Source organism: Pan paniscus, chromosome 15 (genome assembly GCF_029289425.2).
Source record: "Pan paniscus chromosome 15, NHGRI_mPanPan1-v2.0_pri, whole genome shotgun sequence".
Taxonomy (NCBI): domain Eukaryota; kingdom Metazoa; phylum Chordata; class Mammalia; order Primates; family Hominidae; genus Pan; species Pan paniscus.
In genome coordinates, this window is record NC_073264.2 from 37,375,765 (window position 1) to 37,396,562 (window position 20,798).

A 20,798-nucleotide genomic window follows, 5' to 3' on the forward strand; every position below is an offset into this window, starting at 1 on the left:
TGCTGGGATTACAGGAGGGGAGCCACCATGCTCAGTCCCCTTTTTACCTAGGTTATCACCCCCAAACCCCAGTCCTTTCTTCCTTTTTTATGCAAGATGACTTAGCTCTACTTCTCAATTTTAAAATCTGTTGTTTTTCCAGTGCTTCTCAATTGGTGGGTGGTGGTGTACGTATGAGTTTGCCTTTCAGAAGCTATTTTTGTTGTGATAACAAAGAATTATTCAGCTCTAAATGTCAATAGCACCGAGGCTGAAAAACCCCAATCTATAAAAACTGTTTATTTTGCTTTTGGGGACTGTTTTCCATCACTTGAATGGTATAATTTTGGGGGAGCCCAAATTACCTAGTAGTCATAGTATATACTATGTAAGTCATAGTGCCTACATAATACCTTCAGAGCAAACCACAGTACCTGCTCTCTGACTCTTACAGTGAGCACCCACAAGGCTGGGTCCAATTTTGGGGGACTCGGTATGGACATTTGGATCAAGTTGGACCAATCCTCACCTGGATTGTATTCTACAGATGCCTTCCTGCATGTGTGGAGGGAGGGAATTGACAGGGATATTCATTGCAACACCATTTATGATAGCAAAAGCTCAGTAACAACCCAAGTGCTCATCAATAGGTGACTGATTAAATTACGGTAAAGCCGTACCAAGAATACAAAGATACGGTAAAGCCGTATCATGGTCATTTGTACCAGTACCAGGTTAACTGGGTAAACTTAGAAGTACATTTCCCAGAACCCCTTTCCTGCAGGATTCTAAGTGATAATTGGCCAAAAGAGGAATTAGTGGGACATTTGAAAGGTGGACGTGAACAGTACCTGTTTCTCTCTTAAAGGCATGGAGATTGGATGGGAGACAGACTCAGAGAGGCTGGTGGTTGCTGGCAAGCCCTCACTCTTCTTTGCCCCACGTTCAACTTCTCCTCCTGACTGGCACCTTGCTGGAGACCCACGGAGGAAACAGCCTCCCATAGATTCCCCCCAGCTTCCCCTTTGTTGATCCGCTTTGTGGCCTGAAGTACTGTAGGGGCTTCTCATATTGACTAGCAACTCTTCAGAAATGTCAAACTCTCCCTCCCAGATCTTTACCTCCCCAGCTCCCCCAACACTTGTACAAGGTCTAATTTCTATACTGTCTCTCTCAGCCCATAACTTTAAGTGGTTTTGCCTCCCTGATAAACTCTGGCTGATACGACTACATGACCTTAAAAAATAATGCAGCAGCTCCATATACCAATATAAATTCATCTCCTAGATAAAAGGGAAAAGAGCAAGCTGCTAAAGTGATGAAAAATATTACAGATAAAGCTAGAGCCCCCTTTGACCAATACCTCTAATCCTGGTCCCCATTTCTTTCCCCCAGAGACTAATACTATTATTAGTTCTAACTAAATTCTTATGGTCTGAGGAAGAGTCCTTAGCAAATTGTAACTCCTGTAGGAGACATTTTGCTAAGATTCTTTTATTAACATATATATAAGTAACATACAATAAAATGCACAGATTTTAAGTGCTCACAGATGAGTTTTGATACCTGTGTAACATCACCCCTTAAAAAGATATGGAACATTTCCACCCTCCACCATTTTCCTTGTGCAATTTTCTAGAAAATTACCCTACTTCTGCAACCATGATCTCATTTCTAGCTCCATAGATTTGTTTACCTGTATTTGGCTTTCATAGGAATGGAATTATATAATGAGTACTCTTATGAGTCTGGCTTCTTTCATTCAACATAATGTTTTTGAGATTTGTCCATGTTGTTTTATGTATTAGTAGTTCATACTTTTTATGCTTGAATATTCCATTGTATGAATCTACATTCCTGTTGATGGACATTTGTTTCCAGTTTGAGGCATTCTAAATTCCTGTAAGTTTTTTAATATAGCAAAGAGTTTGTTGAGATTATGATTATTAGTATTTGAAAGACCGTGCAATCTCTAATTTTCCCAGAGAACTTTACCTCCTTCCACGAGGAATCACAAATTAGGTACAAAGTTATGATTTCTGTTTTTTTTCAGAGCCTTTCCATAGTTGTGGGAAAGAAGATGGGTAAAGTTATTGTTAATCTACAGAGGAAGGAATGATGCCAAGTTTTTCAAGGCTTCCAGAGTCACAGGAGGAGTCACTTGGTAAATCCAGGAGCAGAAACCAGGTACCAGTTGGAAGACCACAATGTGTTTGTTCAGACCTGTGGGCCTCCTGGATCCTTAGCAAAAGACCACACAGACAAGTGTTGAATGCAGCTTTTAAAAGTATGGAAGGGACAGTAAGACAGTTCTAAGCGTGGACTAGAATATAATTTAAGGTTTCTGTGACACGGTGTTAGGACTCTTTCCTAGAATTATGAGAGCTGAACTAACAGCTCCCAGATAACTGAAGCATAATAATTAATCTAGAAAAGCGGCCTCTTCTTTTCTGTGGTTGAACCTAAGTGTAGTTTTGACTTTTAACTAAAACTAGGTCAATTAAGACCATTGGAACTCTGTGACTGAGGATGTGTGGTGTTTATTGGGGATTTAAAATAAGATTTTTGTTCTTTTATAAATTTTAATATAAATAGATTGTTTTCCCTATAGTATTTAGTGTTAATTAATGGGGCTGACACAATTAATGGCATCAAGAACATATAATTATGTTTATTATACTAAGAAATTATGCAATTACGTAGCTGTTTAATAGGTTAAGTGATCTTATAGATATTTTTATCGTTTTTGCAACAGCTTTATCCTGATTTCTTTGTGAGAAAGCTTTTAATGTTTCAAAAATGTTGAGACAGACTTTTGTTAAATTAATCGCATGAAAAATAGTATATCTTTTTCAGTAACTGGGGATTTTCATAAAAGCCATCAAAGATATAATATTAGAAGATCTGCTGTTAAGATAGCTGTTGTCATAAAAAACTGTTGATGAATTTTGAATTTTGACTATTAACTGTCCATGCTAATCAGATATTCAGAGAACAATTTAGCATTTGCTAAATTCATTTTTAAGGAAGTCTCAGTTAATATAACTGATTCTTTTATATCTCCTCCTAAAAGAAGGTATTTCTTTGAAATATGCTCTTGCTCAAAGTTTAAGATCTGTAACAATTTATCATGCTCTCAGAGTCTAGTCTTAAGCAATTTAATATCATTGTGACAGGTATTTATTTACCATTGAAGTAAGAATCATTATTTGCTGACACTTTTTTTGACACTTTATGATTTATCTTTAAGTAGTCCTATTAGATGTGATAGGAATGAATTAACTTAATTTTATCATGATGCTCATAACTTTATTTCCCCCACAGAGGCAGCAAAGCAGTCTTCGTGCATGCTACACATCTGATTTTTCTCTTCCCAATGCTGTTTTTTTCAGTTCGTGCTTCATTAGTAAAAATATGTGTCCTAATTTAAAACACACTCAATTCTGAACCCGGAATATTCCTTTAAGTAGATACATTTGAGTAGGTCTGTTCTCTTGAAAGATAGCTTTCACCCAAATGCAGTGTCTGTTTAGTATTTTTGTACCATAGAATAATATGTTTTGAATGTTGTTATTTACCTGTGGGTTCTTTACCCTTAGTTTTTTGCTCTGTCTGCAGGTTAAGTGACTAGCCTAAGGTAAGAGCCAGATTTGGAGCTTGGAATCTGATAGCCCTTAGGGTGCTTTATTCCCTGAGCCAATCCACACTTCTACCTCAGTAAAGGAATCAACTGAGGGCTCAGCTTTTCCTCTGCAAGAAACCTGCTCTCTGGGACAGTAAGTCACGACCCCTGTGAAAACATCTAAAAAACACATTCATCTTTGTTATTGCTTCATGGCCTCCTAAGAGTACAGAGTGATAGCCTCTTCATGAGGGAAGTCTATTGAAGGCAGGCTGCTGTGTAATGCCATGGATCTGATTTTTCTGTGGACCACTCTGTCTGTATTAATCATGTCATTATACAGAGACCATAAGGCATGAATGACATTGCATGTGTGAAAAGAAAATATGAGTTTTGTGATTTGGCTGAATGGAAAAGTGCTGTGTCCAGTGTCACAATACCTTTTCTGACTTCAGCTGAATATTGCAGTCTAAATCACCACACAGTTCAGGTCTTATTTCCATATGGTGGCATTTGATACTGTTCATTTACTGTTTGGGTGTCAGTCTTGCCTCTCTCAGAACATACTGAACTGTTTGTGTTGGGGGAGCAAGTCATATCATTAGTATCCCTTAGTACATCTGCTATGGTCTGAATGTTTGTGTCTCCTCCCCTACAAATTTATATCTGGAAATTCTATCCCTCAAGGTGATAATGTTAGGAGGTGGGGCCTTTCGGGAGGTGATTGGGTCATGAGGGTAGAACCCTTGTGAATGGGATTAACGATCTTATACAATAGGCCCAAGGGAACTCATTCATCCCTTCCACCACGTGAGGATGCGGTGAGAATGTGCTATCTATGAACCAGGAAGCAGACCCTCAGCAGACACTGAATCTACCAGTCCCTTGACCTTGGACATCCTAACCTCCAGAACTGTGAGAAATTCCTGTTGTTATAAGCCAGCCCTTTTATAGTATTTTGTGATAGCAGCCTGAATGGACTAAAACAATGTCTAAGACATTTGGCTGATTTAATTGTTGACTGAAATAACTTTTTTCAAGGATATGGTACATAATTATATGAATGTCCTTTATTGCCAGCAATACTGACTGTACAACTTATGAAGTATAATAGCATGATGATTAAGAGCTTGGTTTCTGGAATCTGACTATAACATTTCTTCTACTTGCTATCTTTGGAATCTGAGACACATTCCTTAACCTCTTTGGGTCTTAGTTTCCTCATCTGTAAATAATAATAATAAGGGTTACTACCCATAGTGTTGTTATGAGTTTTAGATGAGTTGCTATTGGTAAAGCAGAGAACAGTGTCTGGCACATAAGAAGGGCTTGCTATTGCTATTTTAAGAAATAGTTAAGCCTATAGGGTCTTGACATCCAGGTTGGCTATAGTTTGTGGGTTCAGGAAACCTGAAGATTCTATTCACACCTGGCCTAGGACCTCTGTGAAAAGTTTTGAGTTATGACTCCAGAGCTGGCTCTGGAAAGTTTCCAATTGGTCAGATGAGTACATGTGAGAAATGGAATTGAGTACGAATATAGCCATTTGCAAAAATTTTGGCCTGAGGCTAAGATGAGTTACATTGATTGACTCAGAAGTCGTGGCAATAGTCTAGCCCTATGTACTAGAAGTTCTGTTATTTCAGCAAGAAATAGTTAAAGAAAATTCATCAGAGGATCCTAAGGCTCAATGAAATTCTGAATTCAAAATCTCTTTCAGCAAAGTCACTTACCGTTATAGTAGGTTCCAGTTAGTTGAAGTGTAGTCAACCCCAGCTTTGGTTAAATAATCATGTGTTTCTGAACCACGTGGAGCAAATGGTAATGGAGAATGTGGTCACTCATCTCCAAAGCTGGCCCACAGGGAAGTCTCCTTTCCAGCACTCACACTTGTTTGGTCTTCTCTCCATGAATCCAGGATGGTCCTCCAACTTGCTTTTGCCCCCACAGAGTGCAGGGGATGCAAAGCTCTGTGGCTTCTGAGGCTAGGTCATAAGAAGGCTCACAGATTTTGCCTTTCTTCCTGGAAGGCTCTGGGGGAGGCTAGTCAGGAGGCAAAAAGTCCAACTCTCTGGAAACAGCCATGCTGTGAGGAAGTGGTGTACCAAGGCTGGGGGCAGTGGGAATGGGCCACTTAAAAGTACAGAGATTAAAGGGATGCACTGTCTATAAAGAATTTAAAAAGTTTACTAAAACCAACTAAAAGTTGGTCTTCCTTTTCTTATCAGCATGCACAAGCAATTCTAAACAAGGCTCAGCGATAACATATCCCTTCCCATGAGTGGATCACTCCCACTGCCTCTTTCACACACCCTGCCTCCTGCAAGCCAATGCTGTGAAGCCCAAGCTAGCCATGTGGCAAGGGAGATGTCTGCCCAGTCTCCAGCTGCTCCAGCCATCCCAGCTCAGGCACCAGTCACTTGAGGGAAGAAGCCATCTTGGATGTCCAGCCTAGTCTGGCTTTGAGAAGACTCTAGCTCCTGCTGCCATCTTACTGCAGTTTCATGAAGGATCAAATGTCATAGCCATCCAGCCGAGCCTTGGCAAACTACAGACTGTATAAGGAGTTTTTTTAGGGCACTCTGTTTTGGGGGTAGTTTGTTACGCAGCAATTGATAAACAAAAAAGAGAAGAGGCATGCAAGAAGAAGAGAGCCTCTTCTATCTCTTAAAATAGCAACAAGTGTCCTTGGCTGTGTGGGGTCTCTAGAGATCAGCTAATCTTGATGTTGACAGAGGCCAAAAGTACTTGATTTCACTACCGGATGGAAATTATATCTGTGTAGATGTTGCTAAGCAACAAGAGATCAGAAACCTATAAGGAGTGACCATATAATGCAAAGCATTGAGTCAGCCAACTGAGTTCCTCCTGCACTTATTTTTTAGAACCTGCTTATAAAAGAAGCAATGTCCACAATGTGTGGGGGGAGGAAAGTCTCCTGGGACCTTAAGAGGAAAGCGTACACTTCATCATAATTTGCCTGCAATGATCAGCAAACTAAAAAGTCAATACACAACCTGAAAAATGGTCATTGTTTGTGATTTAAAAGAAGAGTAAGCTTTAGGAATAAATACTAACATCACTGGGAACTCTGTCTCATCCTCACATCCTTTGAAAAGGCATTTGTAAGTGTTAAAATCCTTTCCCCTTGAAATACCACAAAGCTGTAAATATTTATTAAAACATCCAAATCAGTAATGTCTTTCTGAGATTTACAAGGATATTATTAGGTGGTCAGTGAACTTGAGGGTTTTTTTGGAAGTCAGTGGGACCTAAAAACTTTTCCTTTGGCTGGTCAGAGAAGCAGGCTGAGAAAGGGGGACTCTTACTGAGGGTTTTGTGAATAGCCTAATAGCAGGTGCACATGAAAACACTAATGGTCAGAATAAAGTCTACACCCTTTAACTGTTCCTCACCAGCAATCATTTTCATTATTTCTGCTCAGTGACCTTTCATTCCCTCCATTTTTCTCTGATAATTAGATTTCTTAAATTAAAAAAGGTAGGGGGAGAAATGATAAGCTCAATAGAAGACAAACAGGAATTGAATGGATGTATGCATTTATTTTTAATATGTTTTAGCAAAACCTATATGTACCTGCCCCCCCCAACACATACACATCATTGGGCTTTAGAATCCTTGCTGAGATGTGGGTTTGAGGGAGATAACCACGCGTGGTGAGTTGCAGAGCCTGCCCTCTGCCTGCCACCGTTGCTGTGGGGAGCGCACTCTGTCGAGCGCTGCTCTAGCAGACCCACCAAATCCCATGTAAGTGGTCAGAGCACAAATGAGGTTGTCGGTGGGTAGTCCTACCCTATTCATGAGCTCTTTCAGAACAATTTTCATTACTTTTTAAAAATACTGTTTTTGGCAAACACTTGATACTTGAAATAAAAAATGCATGAGTCACCTACTGGGATAGGCACAGTGTGTGGTTCATTGAATTTAGCTAAATTGTGAGTCATCCATCAATAGTCCTCTTGGTGAACATACTTGTAATAATTTCACACATTACAAACAAAAATAGGTATGATTTTCAAGATTCTTGAAGCTGTTTCCCTTGGGGATTCTTTGGATTGTGTTTAGAGTTTTTTGTGTTGCTAGGTGGTGAGAAACTTGTCAGCCTTGTTTTCAGATGGATCCAAGGCTTGTGTCTCTGTCACGTGATAAAAGAACTTTGGTTTGGGAGGCTCAGGGGCGGAGTATGAAGCTGAGCGTCATGAAGTGGGGGAAACAGGAATTAGCGATTAATATTTGTCCTTGTCAGATCATTGACTTTTAAGATTGATTTTGGCATCTGAAAAATGTTTGGCTCCACTCTCAGGACAGAGTCAGAGCAGTAAGAATATGCACCTGTGTCCCCCACCCCCTTTTTTCTGATAGGAGAGAGCTGAGCAGGGTGGTTATGTGTCTGTGCACTACTGCCCTCTGTTGGATGGCACTAGAATTTCTCTGTATCCACACCCCAGCTGAATGAGCGCTCCTGGTTGGCTGGCAGGTGACCCAGGCAAATATGTCATTATTGGACTAAGACCAATTAAAAAAAAAATAGTTGGCCTGTATAAACTAAGAGAGACCTCTCTCTGGTGGAGAAATAAGAGTGTAGACTTTCTGACCTGTAGGGTTCTTCTATTCTGGTGGCTGCCAGGCAAGAGGCTGGCATCTGCTGCTGAATGACAGGACAGACTTTGTGAATAAACTGCTAGATCTTTGGCTTTTCAGGAAGTGAAAATAATCACAAGATAAAGTATCCTTACTTGCATTTTTCCCCTTTCATAAGTGCAATAGGGCATAAAAGGGCTTTGGCTTTTGGCTACAATCAGAGGTGAAATTTTTATATGGATATAAGAAGAGAAGTTAAAGCTCTTTACAAACTATGGCTAAAGTGCCCATGTCAGTAAGACATATACAGTGACCCAGGACACTGGCTGGGAAGTTTTCTTTGTTTTGGCAGATTCCTCTGCCCTCCTTCACCTTCTCCAAGGTAGTGAGAGTGTCCAGGCAGGAGCCTTGGGGATACTGTCCTGCCACTACTGGCTGAGTAACTCGGGAAAGTTGTCTGACTCTTGGGCCACATTTTTTCTTTTGTGTAAAATGAGGCATTTGAAATAGATGCTATCTCAGAGTCGTTTCATTTCTGAGATGCAATAAATTATCTTTTCTTCCTAGATGATAATGTAAGCACAAAGAACAAAACTATTTAAAGACCACACACATACCCTCTCAAACAAATCACCTCCCTTTGGGAAAGCAACATGTTCACTGTGATAATTCAGCATCAGGACCTGAGGTGGTGGGAACAGCTTTGGCTGGTTTGCTGCTCTCCAAGGAGCTCCTGTGCCGGCCGCGTTGGACAAGCATCTCTGCCCTGCGGCGCGGAGTCTCCAGGACCAGCAGATGGCGGACTTGCACAGTCCACACATTTTCCAGGTTCTCAAGGTAAATGGTACTGATTAACATCCAGAAATAACACCCACTGATGTTTGAACAAATTGCAGCCTTTTCCAGGCCACTAAAACCATGGCACTTTGTGAGCTGGAACATTTGCTAATATTTAAAATGGTTAGAAAGATTGTTAATCTATAATACTTTCGAGTGTTAACAGCCTCTTTCACCCACGCATCAGAAACCCTTAATAAATTGGCCTTTTGTTTTTCAGGTGGGGAAATTAGGGCAGAGGGTCAATTGGCTAAGATCACAGCAGAACTAGTCCAAATAATTCAGACTATACACCTTGGTGATCTTTTAGAATTGTCGTTCCTCTTGCCCTTCCTTTCTTTAATGCCCACTTCTCTTGGTTGTGGAGGGGAATGTGTGTATTGACTGGGGATATGGAAGAGGAATTGACATCTTCTGCACTTTGGGGCATTGCCACCTGCCATGGTCATCATAAATCCTGATCGCCACAACCTATATTCAGAATACCTGTGATAATAAGAACTGGCATTTATTGATTACTTACTTTGAGCCAGGCATTGTTCTAAGCATTTCTCACACATTAATCGTTTAATCCTTCCAGCAGCCCATAAAGGAGGCAGAGAGAGTAAGTAACTTACCTAGAATAACAGATCTTTGTATTTTTCTAGGCTCTAAAAGCAGCAATGACTTCAATCTATTTTTTAGTGGTAATCACTCTTTCACCCCAGATATTTTCCAGCTAACAGATCATTGACTGATTTTTAATATTTAAATTGAGAAATGTATTGGAGCTTTGGTGATAATCATGTAAGTAAGCCCTGGTTATAGTAGCTTGTAATGCTATTATTAGTGTACAAGATTTCCTTTCACAACCTTGTGCTTAGAAGGAATGATTCACTAGAAATGGAAATAAGATGTAAATGAAATGAGGAAGCTTGGCAATTTAATCACTCAAGTAATACATATTTTCAAAGTGCTCACTTAATCCACTAGTCACAAGGCGGCATTAGAGATGTGTTGGGGGGTTTCACTCCAACAACATTTATTTATTTCAAAAACATACATAGTGGTTACTGCATACCAGGCACAAATATTAGTTCACTTAATTCTCCTCACAACTATGATGAGCCCCTTTTACAGATGAGGAAATCAAGGTTCAGAGAGGTAAGAAACATAGCTAGTAAGTGGCAGATCAAGATTTAAACCAGCCCCTAGCTTCTGATCCATGCTCATAACTACGAGGCTGTGCTACCCCTATCAATAGGAATCAGGTATGCTGGCGGGACGTAGAGTAATTTAACCAGAGTCAAAGACAGAAACAAACAGTTATACTGTTGATTTCCTCCTAACAACAATCCTTATATAGCAAATAATTTCTTTCTTTCCCTCTCTCTCTTTTTATTTTTTGAGACAGCGTCTCACTCCATCACCCAGGCTACAGTGCAGTGGCACGATCTCGGCTCACTTCAGCCTCCACCTCCTGGGTTCAAGCGATTCTCATGCCTCAGCCTCCTGAGTAGCTGGGACCACAGGTGCATGCCACCATGGCTGGCTAATTTTTGTATTTTTAGTAGAGACGGGGTTTCACTATGTTGGCCAGGCTGGTCTTGAACTCCTGGCCTCAAGTGATCCACCTGCCTTGGCCTCCCAAAGTGCTGGGATTACAGGTGTGAGCCACTGTGCTTGGCCATTATATAGCAAATAATTTCTAAAATAAAAAGTGAGACTAAAAATAGCTAAGTTAGCTACTGGCCTTGATAAAGGAGAATAGGAATTATAAAGAACAACAAACTGTAGGGAGACCTACAGATGTTTTGTTTGTTTGTTTTTGAGACAGAGTCTCACTCTGTCTCCCAGGCTGGAGTGCAGTGGCATGATCTCAGCTCACTGCAACATCTGCCTCCCAGATTCAAGTGATTCTCATGTCTCAACCTCTGAGTAGCTGAGACTATAGGCGTGTGTCACCATACCCAGCTAATTTTTGTATTTTTAGTAGAGATGGGTTTTCATCATGTTGGCCAGGCTGGTCTCAAACTCCTGGCCTCAAGTTTTCTGCCTGCCTCAGCCTCCCAAAGTGCTGGGATTACAGGGGTGAACCACTGCACCTGGCCTGTTTTTTAAAATGAGTAGTGATGTTTGTGATACTTAGAACAATAATTAGTTCATCATTTTTACTGAAGACTAAGCAAAAGGAAGTTGTGTGATATCACAGTTGTGTGTGAGTGAACATCTGTTGTTTTTCTCCTTCCCCTTTCTGTGATGATGTCATCCTTCACGGCATGTTTCCTAGGAGAAAAACCTTCTCTATTTATAAGGTGCATGGAATCCGCTGGGGATCTTGTTGAACTCTGGATTCTGATTTGGTGGGTCTGGGATGCAGCTCCAGATTCTGCATTTCTAACCAGCTACTAATGCTGCTGGTGTGCGGCCTGCTGGGAGTGGCAGGACTCCTTACCTTCCTCATCCTGCTTGGGTGTGGGGTTGCCAGAGACAGTACCTTCCACATCACATTCCTTCTACCTTCTGCATAGGAGTGGTTGTCATGTGATCCAGATTTGACTAGATATGATTCTTATCTGGAATTTGGTTCTCCTGCTCCCAACTCATATACCTAGGAGAAGCCTGGCTTCAGGAGGAGGCAAGGAAGCCAATTCACTGAGAGCTGCAGAAAGAGGAAAGGAGAAGGGGGAGAGAGAACAAGGATGACTGGATGATGTACTTTGAGTTCTGGAGGCCAGCTCTATCCAGGAACACAAGCCAATAAAGTCCCTTTATGCTTAAGCTAATTTGTATAGTTTCTGTTACTTGCAATTAAAAGGGTTCTGCCTAATACAGAAGTAATTTAGATTTGATATAAAGGAGAATTCTTTACTGTAACAGGAGGGCGCTTTGCAACTCTTGCTAAAGACCATTGGGAACAGAACAGATACTGAGGTTATTTTAGGGAGACTTGCAAGAATAATATTAAAATATTTAATAATTAGCATGGCATGGATGCTGACCAGTCAAAACAGACACCGGCCACAGTGACATTCTGGGAACGCCAGCCTTGGTCACCTGGATGCCATTTGTAGTAGGTACAGGATCTACAGTATTTTTGTGTTGTGAGTTATATGCCTGCATTCTTTAGGCATATAATTTTGCTAAGGAGGCTTTCATTAATGCTTTAAAAGATACAATGTTCTCTTACCTTTTTTTAAAATAAATTATAAACTTCCATTTTCCCCCAATATTTTTACACAGGGTTAATTCATTGTGATGTCAGGTGATCATCTTCATTTTTTTAGAATAATCTTCAGAATGTTCTCCTATAAAATTAATTTTAATATCCCTAGCCTTTACTTAAATGGGACTATCTTATATTATTCTAAATGTATTAAGTAGATAACTGATTAATATTACAAAAATGGATACCTTTAATCTTTAGGAATTCTAGAATATTAGATGAAGTCGAGAGTGATATTACAATTTGGTTTTACTTAAACATGCTAAAAATATACCAGAAGAAGCCAGAGTCAGTTTCCAGGAGTTACAACTATGGTGTATTCTATCTTTAAAATATGCTGTTATGAAGAGAAGTGGGCTAAAAGGCACAAACATACAGTAAGAGAGAAGGAATAAATTCAATGTTTGATAGCAGAGTAGGATGATTATACTTAACAAACATGTATAGTACTCAGGTGACGGACACCATAAATACCCTGAGTCACTCACTACCCATTATGTGTAACAAGATGTCTGATCTACCCCACAAATTTGCACAAATAAAAAAATAAAATACTCTATTAATCTCACCAGGAGTGGAATAAATTTTTGTGCTTGTGGATTGGTGGACAAGGGGAATAATGGTGATGGAAAAATCCTGGAGACGCTTAGGCCCAGTCACTCTTTTAATGCTTTCTTTGCTTACTTAGTTTAAAGGTGGGAGCATTGCATTAGAAGCCCAGAGATCCGGCTTTTAGTCTGACACCTCCCTGAATTCCACTCTGCACCCCACCTCACCTTCTCAGTTTCTGCTTCCCCCGCCCGCCCTGAAGCCCCACTCTTTTCTTGTAGAACAGCATTAGTAGAGTCTATCAGAGGGAAGAGGCTCTTTCTAGGAATAAGATGCTATACGTTATTCTTAAAGGGAACGTGCTGCAAGCTCAGAGGCTAAGATTCTCCAAGAAAGAGTCAAAAGGCCTTGATACAACAAAGCAGGATTCCAGAGCAGCCTGGCATTGTTCCAGTCTGAAGTATGGGGTGGTTCCAAGATTGGGGACCGTGGAAATAGATTACAGGGATCTGTGGCTCTAGAACACACAACAGACCCTGTGAATGCACTGAATAAATACCTTGCACGTATTGTGCTACTGTTTTCTAATCTATGGAAGTGCTGTTTAAATGACCAAATTACAGTTATTAAAAATATGAATAAAAGGAATGAATTCATAGTAGCTTTCTCTTATATATATTTTTTAAAGACCTAAGATCTAAAATATGAAATGCTAAGTCTAGGTCATATGGCAGTCTCCTCCTTTAAAAATTTAAGCATGTTAAAAAGAATAAGTCCATGAAATTTTATAGGTAACTTGGATTTTTTAAAAAAATGAAAACTGAAATTCTTTCAGCAGTGAATGTGTGTGTTTTTTAAATTCCCTGGATTGATCAGAGGGTGCTCGCTCTCTATCCTTAGGACTGTGAAGAATTACCTAGAGGCAAGACAAGAGCTCATTAATTAAATATTTCCGCGCTGGACACTCATCTGCCTGACAGTTCTCTCATTATGTGCCCCTGAGAGGGGGACTAGTTGTCAGCAGCCGATGTGAAATAATTTTCTCACTGTTATAACTGCGTGGGCAAAGGCTTGATAGCAGTTCTTCATGTCTATTAGGTAAATCATTTGAGGGAAAAATGGTTTTGCGCTGAAGGGAAAGTCAAAACATCTCATGCAAAATCTTAAATAAGTTGTTTTTTTAAATAAGAAAAACAAAATGAACTTTCTCTAACTGTAAGTATCTTCTGTTTGTGCCCCAGGGATCCCTCTACCTTTGCTGTCTCTTTCCTCAGGTATATTTCTCTATTTATTCATATAGAGAATATGCTATATGCCCTGATGTGCTATATCAGAAATAACAAGCGTGACTAATTCAGTTATCCTTAGTGAATGTTATAAACTGAGAAATTTGGTATTCTTTATGGCCTTTTTGGTGGGCAGGATCTCTGGGTACTCTTTCCGTATTCTTTTGCTTGATAGAGATGAGCACATTTAAAAGCCAAATCTATGTCTATGATCTATGTCTGCCTGCAGCTAACCCCAGTTGAAAATTTTGCTTTGTGATTTCTTTTTATTAAGTTGATGCAAAAATAATTGCAGTTTTTACAGCCTCTGGTTATGTGGTCAATTATTCTGGTTCCGACTAATCACATCCTGTTTCCGTAATTGATTTAAATGCAGTAAAAGGAGGCCCATCTTGAAATGTAAAAAGTCATCAAAGATCTACCTCCAGAAAAGCACTGGATTCATAGTTTTACAAGCCAATTCCTTAAAACTTCAATGAAGGAGATACTATTTTAAATATTTCAAAGCTTCACAATGCATTTTATAATCACTCTGATGCTCAAAGAAAACAACATGTAAAACTTCCATACAAAGATGCCTTAGTGCCCTGCCCACGTCCCATGGGGCAAGAGTGGGTTCTGACTTAACCACAGCCAGTCTGTCATTTCTTCTGCCTCAGACTTCCCCAATCCCTGGGAGCTTGGTCAGCCTGCGTGCAGGAGCAGCCCAGGAGTGTGGATGAGTTAGTGTCCCCAAAGAGAACTATCAGCCACTGGGGTTAAAACTCAATAAGGAGGCATTCCGGTGTGCATGGTACACAATTCCTTTGAGGGTCCCCAAGGGGAATGGAGCCCCAGTTGCCCTCAGTAGTCATCAGCTCATCAATGTACCCTTTATTGTCTTTTCCTCTGTCTCTGTCTCATCTCTCCACTCCCTCACTTCAGTTTCCTGGGATTACCTTTCAAGTAGATTACTGTACTAATGTGCCTATATCAGGCTCTGCTTTTTGGGAGATCCGAACTAGGACTGGAGGAAGACAAGTTTACTGAAAAAAGTAACTGCTGTAAACAACTAGTATTCTAGGCACAGGTTTCCCCCAGTCAGGGGCATCATGCTGCAGAGGCTCCTGCTTTAAGAGTTAGCTGCTGGAAAGAATCCAGGTGCCTCAGCTGCCATCCCACTGTTGCTGCTGCTATTGGCTATCGCTGCTTTTGGTATTACTGTTGCCGCTGCATCAAGTTTAGACTGTCCTTGCAGCTGCTGCCGCTATCAGATATACCATCAGAAACCAGAAATAGGAAGAGGATGGCTTCTTCCATCCTCCAGTCTTCCAGTCTTCTCCCAGTGCCTTCCATTGGCAGAACATACTGGAAGCCAGCCAGAAGAGTGGCTGGAAGATTCAGTTTTCGGTGTTCCTGTCTCTTTAAATATCAAAGCACAAAATGTCATGAATGAGGCCTTAGAACAAAATGATTGGCTATATAAAACCTATAACCAAAACCGTACATAACTGAAATTCTAGCTTTTTAAAAGTCAGGGACAAGCGAAAGATTCGGGTTATCACAACTCTTTTTTTTTTTATTTTTTTAAGTTCCAGGGTACATGTGCGGGTTTGTTACATAGGTAAACTCATGTCATGGGGGTTTGTTGTACAGATTATTTCATCACTCAGGTATTAAGCCTAGTACCCATTAGTTATTTTTCCTGATCATCTCCCTCCTCCCACCCTCCACCCTCCAGGAGGCCCCATCTATATGTCCCTGTGTTCTCATTATTTAGCTCTTATAAGTGAGAACATGCAGTATTTGGTTTTCTGTTCCTGCATTATTTTGCTAAGGATAATGCCCTCCAGCTCCATCCATGTTCTTGTAAAGGACATGATCTCATTCTTTTTTATGGCTGCGTAGTATTCTTGCAGCCACATTTTCTTTATCCAGTAAATGTACCACATTTTCTTTATCCAGTCTACCATTGATGGGCACTTAGATTGATTCTATGTCTTTGCTATTGTGAATAGTGCTGCAACGAACATACAAGTGCATGTATCTTTATGATACAATGATTTATATTCCTTTGGGTATATACCCAGTAATGGGATTGCTGGGTCAAATGGTATTCTGTTTTTAGGTCTTTAAGGAGTAGCTACACTATCTCCACAATGGTTGAACTAATTTACACTCCCACCAACAGTGTATAAGTGTTCCCTTTTCTCTGCAACCTTGCCAGCACCTGTTATTTTTTGACTTTTTAATAATAGCCATTTGGACTGTTGTGAAATACTATCTCATTGTGGTTTTGATTTGCATTTCTCTAATGATCAGTGATGTTGAGCTTTTTTTCATATGCTTGTTGGCTACATGTGTATCTTCTTTTGAAAAGTGTCTGCTCATGTCCTTTGCCCACTTTTTAATAGGGTTGATTTTTTCTTGTAAATTTGTTTAAGGTCCTTATAGATGCTGGATAGTAGGCTTTTGTCAGATGCATAGTTTGCAAAAATTTTCTCTCATTCTGTAGACAACTCTTATTTTTTTGAGCTGTATTGGTATCTAGTTCACATACCATACATTCATGGATAATGTGCAACCACAATCAATTTTAGACAGTTACATCACCTCAAAAAGAAGCTTTGTACCTTCCATCCCATATCCCTTCCCCGCCACATTCCTCCCTCTACCTCACCCTTAAGCAACCATTAATCTATTTTCTGTCTCCATAGATTTCTTTATTCTGGACTTAAGTATAAATGCAATCATACAATATTTGTTTTTTTGTGACTGGCTTCCTTCACTTAATGTTTGCAAGGTTCATCCATGATTATAGTATTTATCAGTACTTCATTATTTTTATGGCTGAATAATATTACATTGTGGGATTATACCATATTTCACAATATTTATTTAACATTTTCCTTTAAGTTGTGACTAGTTTAGTTTAAAAAGAAGCACGAATCTTGGGAAATTAAGGTAAAATCGTCCTTATTTTCTGATTATAGAATTGTGTGTCTTGAAAAGCCAAAAGGATTACGGAAAAATGATTATAACTAGAGAGTTCTGCATGGTGACTTTCCTGTATGCCAACCAGTTAGCAAACATTTTGAAAACTACTTCATTTATATCTACAAAAGCTTCTGTACTTATAAACAAAAATAAGATGCAATGTACAGGCTATACACACACACACACACACACACACACACACACACACACACACACGTCTTCTCAGAGACATGCAACTTCTATAATTCAGAAGCCAACATGTTCCTGGAGTAAAGACATATTGTAAATTGAGTGTAAATTAATTTATAAATATGTTACTTTTGTATCAAAATCCTAATAACATTTATATAGAAACTTTGTAGAATAATTCTTAAGATTACCTGAAAGAAGAAATGGATGGGAATATATAAGTAAAATTTTGAAAAAGAAAAGCAGTGAAGTGAGAGTATATTATTAGATATTTAATGTATTATAAATTAAAAATAAATAACAGCTTGTTTCCATAGCAACAATAATAAGTAAAATGTAATACGAAACCCAGAAGCAGAGTTTAGTATGTATAAGACATTTGTATGTGATAAAAGTGTAATTACAATTCATAATTATTATTATTAACTCATCAATTATTATTGAATGGGACACCTGACTAGTGATTTTCAACCCTATAGTCATCAAAGTTCCTAGTTGCAGACAACAAAACACATTTTAATAAATTCCTTTCTGCCTAAAATCAGCTAAAGTTTTAGGTAGCCTTCAGAATCTCCAGGAGAACTGGAAGAAAGTAACTGCCAACCTAGAATTCTTTACTCAGCAAAAGTATCCTTCAAAGAGAAGGTGGAATGAAGATATTTCCAGGCAAAAACCTGGGAGAATTGTTCACAAACAGGCTTTACTAAAAATAAAGTACCAGAGGAAGGTCTTTAGGTAAAAGCAAAATGATTCCAGACAGAAACACAGAAGCATAGGAATAAATGAAGAGTGATTGAAGAGGGAAATGGAACAAATATAAATGAATGTTTGCTATATAAACAAAAAAAGGGCTCATAAGGTTTAAAATGTATGTACAATGAAAATAATAATTAAAAAGTTGGTGGTGGGTTAAATGGAGTTAAAGTATGCTAAGGACATAACATTGTCTGGGGAGTAATAAAAGAATTAGTTTCTACTCTAAAAAAAATCAAGAATGTGTGCTGTCAAGGAGGGTAACAACTAAAAGAATAGTAAAATAATATATAATTAACAAGTTAATAGAGGGGAAAATGGAACAACGATATATGTAATTCATTAAAGACAAGAAGAAGAGAAAAAGTAACATAAAACAAGTTGAAGAAACGGTTAAGTAAAACAGGAAAACAAACAAGTTGGTAAATATAAACCCAAATTTATCTGTAAGTACATTCAATATTAATAGACTAAATCTCCAATTTAAAAAGAAAAGTTACCAAACCATATTAAAAATGAATTCTGCCCAATTATATTATACTTAGAAGAGATACAACTTGAATTTAAATACAAAGGAGGATTGAAAGTTAAAAGAAGGCTGGGTGTGGTGGCTCACGCCTGTAATCCCAGCACTTTGGGAGGCTGAGGCAGGCAGATCACGAGGTCAAGAGATCAAGACCATCCTGGCCAGCATGGTGAAACCCTGTCTCTACTAAAAATACAAAAATTAGCCAGGCATAGTGGCACACGCCTGTAGTCCCAGCTATTTGGGAGGCTGAGGCAGAATTGCTTGAACCCAGGAGGTGGAGGTTGCAGTGAGCCGAGATCACGCCATTGCACTCCAGCCTGGGCAACAGAGCGAGACTCCATCCCCCGCCCCCCCAAAAAAAAAGTTAGAAGAAATACCATAGAAAACCTAAGCAAAAGGAGTTATTCTGATATCAACCAAAAACAAACATTACTATAAATGAAAAAAAGACATTTTAAAATGATAAAGGGTCAAAGAACCCCAAAATAAAGCAATTATAAAATTGTGTGCATCTAATAACCTAGGTTTCAAATATAGAAAGCAAATTTTTTAGAACTAAATGAGAAATGGAATTATAGTGAGAAACTCCAAAATTATAGTGAGAAACTCCAAAACAAGTCCATCAGTAATTGACAGAACTAAAAGATGAACCTCACAAAACTCTAAGTATATAGAAGATTTATTAATATGATTAATGAAACTAACAAAATCAATGTTATCCACAGATAGAATACTGTAACCAGCAACTGCAGAGCATGGAACATCATCAATATTGCACATATGCAGAACCATATAGCATTTCTTGACACATTTTACAAGACAAACATTGTACAGATATGTTCTTAGGCCTCAGTGCAGTTAAGCTAAATAATAACAGAGCGATAACAATAAAATGCCCAAATGTTTGGAAATACACTACTTAATTACACAAAGGTCAAAGAAGACAGTACAATGAAAACTAGAAAATATTTTCAGCTGAATGATAATGAAAATATGATATAGCACAACTTATTGTAGAATATAACTAAAACCATGCAGAAAGGAAAATTTTTAGCCTTAAAATGCTTATATTATTTCACTGAAAAAGTCATGATCAAAGTGTCATTTTAAAGAAATTAGAAATGCTACAGAAAATTGGGCCCAGAGAATGTTAAAAAAAAAAAAAGGAAAAAATGAAGATGAAAACAGAAATTAAAGGAGTAAAAAACAAACGTACAACGGAATAAAAAATGCCAAATTTGGTTATTTGGAAAGATTAACAGATTGATAAGCTTCTAGCAAGACTGATTGGGGAAAGAAAAAGAGTGAAGGCACAAAATTACTAATATCAGAAATGAAAAAGGGGACATCACTGCAGATTCTACAAAATTAGTAAGAAAATAGGAGGATATTACAAAGAACTTTATGTGAATAATTTTGAAGAGGTGGATAAAATGGACAAAGTGCTAGAAAATAAAAGCTTAGCAAAAATAATACAACAAGATATGGAAAATCTGAGTAGCCTTATAACCATTAAAATAAGTTGAATATCTTCCCAAATGGAAATCGCTAAGCCTAGATGCTCAAACCTTCATTTAAAAAAGCATCATTCTTAAATTATCCCAGAGAGTAGAAAAAGAGTAATTCTGCTTAATGTGTTTTATAAGGCCAACATAACCTTCATACCCAAACGTAACAAAGACATTGTAAGAAAGTATACTCAATCTTTCTGTGAACTAAGATGCAAAAATTCTAAATAAAACATTTGCAAATTAAATCTATTGATTTATAAAACAATATATATATATATCTCAATCAAGTTACTTTTACACCAAAGTTGCTTTAATATTAAGGTAATTTATAACATGAAAGAATAAAGAAAAAATATGATTATCTTAGAAGATACAGAACAAACACTTGACAAGATCCAATGATTATTAAGAAAACTTAGGTATAGAGGTAACTTCTTTAATCTGAAAATATATGTCTTCAGAAAACAAAAAATTAGCTGGGCGTGGTGGCGCATGCCTATGGTCCCAGCTACTCAGGAGGCTGAGGCAGGAGAATCACTTGAACTTGGGAGGTGGGGGCTGCAGTCAGCTGAGATTGCGCCACTGCACTCCAGCCTGGGTGATAGAGCAAGACTCCATCTCAAAAAAACAAAACCCTATAGCAGCTTCATACATATTGGTGAAATACTGAAAGCTTTCTCTTTGACATCAGGAATGAGACAGCCTGCTTTTCATCACTGCTATTCAACACTTTCTGGGAATCCTAGACAGAGAAAAAGGC

At 38.6% G+C, this 20,798-nt stretch overlaps 1 long non-coding RNA gene across 1 annotated transcript in view; it reads left to right on the forward strand.

The window, feature by feature from the left end:
* The window catches only part of LOC134728952 (uncharacterized), a 173,853-nt gene that overhangs the window by 68,031 nt on the left and 85,024 nt on the right, over positions 1-20,798 (forward strand). Inside the window, exon 3 of the long non-coding RNA XR_010109797.1 lies at positions 2,033-2,166. This is a non-coding gene — a long non-coding RNA (uncharacterized LOC134728952). The remainder of the gene's footprint in view (positions 1-2,032; positions 2,167-20,798) is intronic.